This window comes from Neomonachus schauinslandi, chromosome 11 (assembly GCF_002201575.2).
Source record: "Neomonachus schauinslandi chromosome 11, ASM220157v2, whole genome shotgun sequence".
In the NCBI taxonomy this organism is placed as follows: Eukaryota; Metazoa; Chordata; class Mammalia; order Carnivora; family Phocidae; genus Neomonachus; species Neomonachus schauinslandi.
Genome location: NC_058413.1, coordinates 33,072,625 through 33,081,085, shown reverse-complemented (window position 1 = coordinate 33,081,085; position 8,461 = coordinate 33,072,625).

Below are 8,461 nucleotides of genomic sequence, written 5' to 3'. Positions count from 1 at the left end.
ATAAAATGTGTAATTACTAGGGCCTAGATCAAAGGGCGCTATGACTGAATTAACAGCTTTTAAAGATAAAGTAGATGGAGTAGATTAACAGTTATTCTTGGCACCTCTTAAAGTTGGATCATTGCCCTGCCTGTTGCCCTAACCCCATTATTGGTATTCATAACTTCATTCTACATTGCAAGAGAGACCAATTAGAATTACTATGACCTTTTCCTAGTACATTCTAAAAACTTAGTGTAAATAAGTCAAATGCATAATTGGACAACCAGAAATTCTAACAGCAAGAACTATCTGTGACACATTAAGAAACAAAGCAGAGTAAAATAAAATAAAACTTCTCACGTCTCTCTGCTTATTTACTTGAGAGATGAAAGGGGTCAGCAGGTAAAAACAACTACAATTTATTTCAGAGGGAAAAACTGGAATTAAGTACCACATTGCTTAGAGTACTTCTGCATATTCAGCCAGTGTTTTAACAATAGCACCTTTTATGCATGTATTAAAAATTACTGTCTCAATATATATAACTATTAAGAAAATGTCAGAAATGGAAAGAAGTTATAAGAAAATAAGATGCTAAATCATAGCAATGACTTTGAGCCAGTTGAGAGCCAGTATTAAGAGTATTAGACTGGAGAGTGGCAGTTCAAATAAAGACTCTCCACTGAGTGTTCAGGTGACTCCGGGAAGGTCACACTCCTCTGAACTTTAATTTACTCATTTGTACAGTGAAAGAGTTCTATTTGTTTAAATCTCTAATCTCTCTAGGTTGAAATGATGAAGTTTTATTCAATACATTTTGAATGTCTGTTAGAGCAAGGACATTTATTGGTAGGTACTGAAAAGAATAAACAGATTCTTATAGCCAATATTCTCAAATTTCTTTAATCTACTTCATGTAGAGAAACCTCATAGAGGTAGGTGGGTAAATAAACCCTTATGTAAGTAAATAAGGTAGATGATAATATCAGCTATACTACTTGAATAAACAAAGTACCATGAAGGCAGAAAGGAAGAAGCCAATATGCATCTTGTTTGAGGGAGTCAAAGAAAAATGGATCAGATTAATTTGTACATTTGCACTTTTAATAATAACTTTAAATGTTGCCTACTTTTGCTTCAATTTTCTTCCTCCAATGAACATGGCTACTATTTTTAAGATATCCATAAGATTTCTTATATCAAAGAGATGTAATCACATGACTTTATGCTTTAGAGGAGGGCAGATGTGAAGATTGGTACTTGATGGGAAAAGCAGCCTCTTGGTCCAGAGACCTCAGAAACTATCTAACATGTCTAATATCTGGAGGCTAGTTAGACTATCCTTCTTGAAAAAAATACCACAGGAGTGAGTATACTGTATACGAAGCCAATCTTTCCAGATGGCTTGATGCATTGATGCATCTTAGCCAGAATGACAATGATGTGTGGTCACTGCGACTGATATAGCAGAAAATGAATGGCTTAGGGATTTTATTTTACTTTATTTTATTTTAAAGATTTTATTTATTTATTTGACAGAGAGAGAGAGAGAGAGAGAGAACAAGTATGTAGAGAGGCAGGCAGAGGGAGAGGGAGAAGCAGGCTCCGCGCTGAGCAGGGAGCCCGATGCGGGGCTTGATCCCGGGACCCTGGGATCACAACCTGAGCCGAAGGCAGCCACTTAACCGACTGAGCCACCCAGGCACCCCAGGGATTTTATTTTTAAATCAAATATCTGCCAACAATTCATCTGAGCCTAAAATACCACACAATAAACATGATGTAATATCAAATGAGGATTTCACAAATTATTGCCAAATTCAATTTTAATTTGAAAAAGCTGGCAAAGTTTCTCTCCTCTGCTCTAGGACTTACTTTCTACTCATTCTCTCCTCTCTTTGTCCTTATACAGTGCCATGCTGTAAAATAAACTACCCTGTTAAAAAAATATGTAAGCAGGTATAACATAGGAAACCGAGCATGAGATCCCAGTGCCAATTTAAAGTCACTGTTACTTTTCATTTCCTCAGTATGTATGAAATGTGTGTGTGTGTGTGTATGTGCGTTGGTGTGTGTGTGTGTGTGTATATAAACAAATGCTTTTTGCCTCTGAGAATTGGAAACACTGCAAAACTTATTTAAATCAAACATTAAAGCTCAATCCGTAAGGTAAAAAGGAGTGCAAATTTTCCTTAATTCTCACTATACTATTAAATAATATGAGGCACATTTATGAGCTGGAGAAAAATGAGTTGGAGCAGGTACATCCTTTTCTTTTTCTATGTCATTTCAGTGTTATCATTTAAGCAAATTGCTGAGACTCTATCCATTTTAGAGTATCCTGAACATATCCCAAACTGAAAATTTTACATTCCTTTAAGCTCTTGTTGATCTATTTCATGTTTTCTCTAACTATTAAAGAAAAACCACATGTAAGCTCATTTTCTAAATGACCCTGCCAGGCTTCCAAAAGTTACATGCAGTATGTGAAACCTGTAAATATATTTAAGACTGAGCGTGTCTCTAATACCAACTTAGGAACCTTTACCATGGCTCAGGTAACTTAAATATTAAGATTACTAAGTAAGTGTTTTCTGAGATGACGCTAATAACTAATAACCATAATGTTTTGAAAGAAGGCAACACACTTGATAGTATTTATCACTAATCAGAGTATTCTAGGTAAATTTAGGCAAAACAAGAAGCAAAATTTAGGCAAAACAAGAAGCAAAATTTAGGCAAAAAAGTTACCAAAACTTCAAATAATTTTTCTACCTTCTTCCTATGGGCTAGGAAGACAGCAGGATTAGCTTCTTTCTATTGGGAATTCATAAAATGCAATAAGAGGGTCCCCCCGAATCAAGATTACTCATATTCTGTGCTGCTTAGCTTGGTGCTATCATGATCCTCATGCAGTAGACAAAGGTTTTTTTTTAAGTGGGACTCCGCCTCAATAAACACTTATTTGCGGGCCAGCACAGTTCAAGGCACATGCAATTGGAAAGTGTGTCCTGTGTGTACCCCTACTATTCACCCTCCAAACAATTTTCAGGGTATCTCCATGAAACATAAATCTTATCATACTGTTCATCTGCTTAAAACCCTTCAATGCCTCTTCTCCATCCTACTTATTGTCAAAACAGGTGGTATATTTAATGTGTGTCTTAAAATATATATAAATTTAGTATACCCAACTCCAGATGTTTCATTTTAAGATAAATATATTCAAGTAAAATGAGACTATAGTTTAAATATTGCATAAATAATAGTTTGGACAGTATAAAGACTTGGCAAAAATTGTGATAATGGGATATACCTTACTAAAATTGAAAAACATTGGTCTAGAATAAAATCCAAACTCCCTAGTGGAAAGCAATGTATTCCATTCATTTCTCTATGTTTCTGGCCTTACCTTTTTAGGACTCCATTCCCTGTCTTCTGCAACCTACAATCTTAACATACCTCTAGGAGTTCCCTGGGCCTCCAGACCATTTCATTTCTTTCTGATTTTTCTAGGGTTTCTGCCCAAGCTGTGCCCTTCCTCTGGAATGCTATCTTCTTGTTTGGAGGCTTCTCTCTTTCTCTCGGGAGTGCACTTGCACTAAGGTATATTCTCCAAACGATTTCTCATAATACTTGGTTTAAGAATTAATTTCACTAGGATGACTTTCCTAGTCCCTCCTCCAATCCTCTTCATCCTGTAAATTTGGCCAATTCTCCTGTGCCCCCACATTACTTTGATCATTCTTGTCATAGCATTTGCTATTACCTACTCTGTTAACTCTTTTTATATTCATGTCCTCTATTTTTTAATAAGATTTTATTTATTTATTTATTTATCTATTTATTTATTTATTTATTTGACACAGAGAGAGAGAGAGAGAGCATAAATAGGCAGAGCGGCAGGCAGAGGGAGAGGAAGAAGCAGGCTCCTCACTGAGCAGAGAGCCTGATGTGGGGCTCAATCCCATCATGACCTGAGCCAAAGGCAGATGCTTAACCAACTGAGCCACCCAGGCATGCCTATTCAGCTCCTCTATTACACTGTATCCAAAGAACTCAGCCCCATTAATGATACAAAACTCCAAACAATTATGTTAAACAAATGAATTGTGTCCACTGCTAATTAGTAACTCATGAAATGCTTCTATTCCTAAAATAATAAAACATTGTTAGGCTTTTATCATTCTGATATTATCTTTTTTTTTTTTAAAGATTTATTTATTTGACACACAGAGAGAGACAGCTAGAGAGGAAACACAAGCAGGGGGAGCGGAAGAGGGAGAAGCAGGCTCCTGGCTGAGCAGGGAGCCCGATGCGGGGCTCGATCCCAGGACGCTGGGATCATGACCTGAGCCGAAGGCAGACGCTTAACGACTGAGCCACCCAGGCACCCCCATTCTGATATTATCTTACAAGAAACTTGTTTTTGACAATTCATTTCCAATGCATAAAATGATATTATGTCAGCTATTTCTGTTAATAATTTACCATATGTCCACATATTCTGAAATATTCTTCTCTTTAAAAGGTGTATCTTTAAATTCCCTACTCTTGAATGTGTATTGGACTCTCTTCTAGTAAATAGAATATGGCAGAACAAAAGGCATATTCCTCCCAATATTAGGTTATAAAAACTATGAATTCTATCTTGGGTGTATTCTTCTTCCTTGGATCTCATACTCTAGGAAACACCATGCCATCAGAACCATGTGCCAAGGAAATTAAATCTCCTGCCAACAGCCACAATATGAGTCTGGAAGTGTATCCTCCAGAATCAGTCAAGCCTAAAATGATTGCACACTAGCTGACACCTTGATCGCAGCTTCGGGAAAAACTCAGAGACAGATCCACGAAAATAAGCTGCAGCTGTTCCCAGATTCCTACCCCCCCCCCCCCCCCCCCCAAGGCTAAAAAAAATAAATACTTTTTGTTTTAAGCTTCCATTTTTAAAGAAAAGTGTTATGTATAAATAGATCACATCAAGCAGTTGACCTTGGGCACATTGCTCAATCTCTTTGAGGATATGTTTCCTTGCATCTAACATTAAAACTATTTTAAAGGTTCTCATCACATAAACAGACCTATGTGACTTGAGTAGCAATATGCCCAGTAATATTAAGACAGGCAATAAATGCTACATATTTTTCCCATGACCTAAATGCCTTGTGGCTTTTCTTTCTAAATATGGTTATTCCAGAATCAAAGACGAATATGCATATAGTCTATGCGAAGCATTGTGCAAAACAAAGAACACATCTGTGACTCCTGCATTGAAAGGACTCACTCCAAACTGGATTTTGTTTCTCAAGTCACTAGCCTATTGGTAAATGATGATTATTATGATAAAGTTATAAATGAATGGTCACATCAGTGTTTTGATAAATTTCACAACCTCATTACATAGTGGGCTTGTATATAGTGGTTACATATCGGATAAAAGTTTCAGGGATGACTCCCACCCACCCATAATCAAAACCCATGGATAAGTCTATAATATTCATCAGAAAACCCACAGTTAGAGAGCCTAATTAAGTATGTAAAGTATCTTGGTAGAAGAAGAACACCTACTGATGATTATTACACAAAAAAAGATTTATTTTTTCATCTATATATCTCAAATTGTGGCCCACAAGCCATTTGCCTCTTAATCATTAGATGCGTGTGTTGGGAATATTCTTTGTTAAAAACAGAGGCCCTGAGATCCACACAGTTCTTATTTTCACTTATAATTTCTTGCCAATGTCAATGATTGGGAATATTCCCTAACAACAACAACAACAAATAAAACAAGACAAAAAAGATCTCTCCAGTGACTTTTCTACTCACAAAAATTTGAGGATATTGATTTATAGTGGCGCTTAATCTTATCTGTACATTAAAATCTCCTCTGGAACTTTTAAAAGCCCCCCAGGTGATAGTAGTACTCTGCACCTAGAGATAAGAACTGCTGATTTAGACCTTGCAACCTGATTCAATTTGCTCATTTGCATCATCCATTTGGCTCAAACATATTTGACTTTGCAACCTCTGAATTCAAAACACTATCTGCAGTAAAAACTATAGTTTCTTGTTACAAGTTACAAGTCTTTATCTGGAAGAAGTAGTTGGAAAGAGAGATGTTACAAGTCTTTATCTGCAAAAAGTGGTTGGAGACAGAGCTTTCCATTAGTGCAGGCTATTGAAATGATCTGAGTGGCTTGGGGAATTGGTGATGAGTGAAAAGTTATGAGACACAGGAAAGTACTGCAGACAGAAAAGATGGAGTGACTTGAAAATTAAGACAAAACTCCATGATTTTAGTAAGTCCTATTTTCTATAAGAAAATCAAACACTTTAAGTCACTTAATTAAATCAATAGCAAACACAGAACTTTTCAAATGTTTCTTTTCCTAGGAAACATATTTGGTAATTTTTTTAATTTCTAGGAAAATAGGCCCCCTTTATCTCCTAAACTAAGTACAAACCCCTTAGTTTGCTATTCAATGCCCTCTACAACCCAGTCCCAAACTCTTTTCTTTCCAGGATCATATCCCATTACACTCCCTAATGGATCCAATACTCTAAGCTATGTTGAATTCATTTTTTTTCTATTTCTGAAGTTTCCTGACTGCACATTGTACACAGTGTCAATAATGAATCTATCTTTCAAAATAGAGATCAAATGTTAAATCCTACTAGAGAATTATGACTCCCTATTCCTGTCTCTTAAAAATAAATACACATAAAATCCTTAAAAAAATCAATCTACCATCCCCTGAAACTGTGGAGCATTATATTTCTATTTCTTATTAATCAAGTTATGTTCTATCTTATTTTTGTACATGTTAAAATATCTTAATACCTTAAAATATCTAAAAACACAGGAAAATTTTACTGGGTAATTTTTCCCCCCTCACCCAGGACAAGAGACTTAAATGATTCAATTATTCTTATATCCTGCCTTATTTTTTTAGCTGAAGCCTGATTTCTTTTCAAACAGATGTCCATCAGTACTCCTTCAGATTTTTCACTTGCATTGATGACTTGGTTTTGAGTTTATTCAACACTGTTTCTCATCTGCAAGCAGAGTTGAGCTAAAAGATTTTGAGAAGGTCCATGAATTAAAACTTCGTAACATTTTTGAACTGCTTAAAAACACAGAGCAAACCTTTACACTTTAAAAACTTGCTCCTGTTTTTATTTCAAAGAAAAACTCTCTTACTTTAGTAGGAGATCACTATAATTATGATTTTATTTAATTATTAGGAAGAATAATATAGAATCCCATGCTGACTCTTTCATATTATAACAGTTTCCCATGCCATAGTTGTGGGGTTGGGCAGGTGGCTGAACCTGCTGGTCACCCACTCACTTCTCTGAGAGTTCATGTTCAAAATGTTCTAAAAGCCTGGTAACAGTTTCTAAGGGGAAAACTACCTAATTCACATCCAAAAACATTTGCTTCCTCACACTTAAAGGTACAAAGCTTAATTATGGAAATTATATGCAAATAGTAATTCTCACATTGGCATGAACTTTTTAAAAAAAAGCTTATGTCTATTTTTGCAGTGAGTGCCATAGAACCCTTTATGAGTATGTCTCACATCCTCTCTCTCTCTCTCTGTGACAAATAAATAAAAACTTAAAAAAAAAGGGGGGACACCTGGGTGGCTCAGTTGGTTAAGTGTCTGCCTTTGGCTCAGGTCATGATCCCAGGGTCCTGGGATTGAGTCCCTTATCTGGCTCCTTGCTCAGCAGGGAGCCTGCTTCTCCCTCTGCCTGCCACTCCCCCTGTTTGTGTGCATGCTCTCTCTCTCTGTCGGACAAATAAATAAAATCTTAAAAAAAATAATATGTCTTACATCTTGAGACCCATATTCATTATTACTTGTATTTTGTTTGTTTGTTGATTCAACTTAAAATGCCTCGATTTTTCCAGGGCATATTTTTTGAGGTTTAAGAACAGACAGGGAGAAAATAAAGATAAAACAAATATATATAAGGAGATTTAACAAACAGATTCAATATTAATATTTATTAATATAAAAAAGAATACAATTATAACATTGTAAACATTAATGAAACTAAAGTATAAATTTGTATATATTAGAGACCCTGGACCCTCAGTGTTTTATAAAACTGATACTTTAAAAAATAAATCTGCCATAAAATATACCTTAACAAATTTAAAACAATAGAAATCATAATGTCTGCTCTAATACTATAATGGAATTCAACTAAAAATTAATAACAGAAAAGTAGTTGGAAAATGCCAAAATACATGGAGATTAAATAACACATAGGTCAAAGAAGAAACATCAATACAATCTAAAATATATGATCAACTAAATTCAAATGAACAACTGACATAAAAATTTGTGGGATGCAGTGAAAGCAGTGATTAGAAGGAAGTTTTTAGCACTGAATGCATATATTATAAAAAGAAGAGCGATCTAAAATTAATTATCTTATGGAACTAGGAAAAGAAGTAAAAATT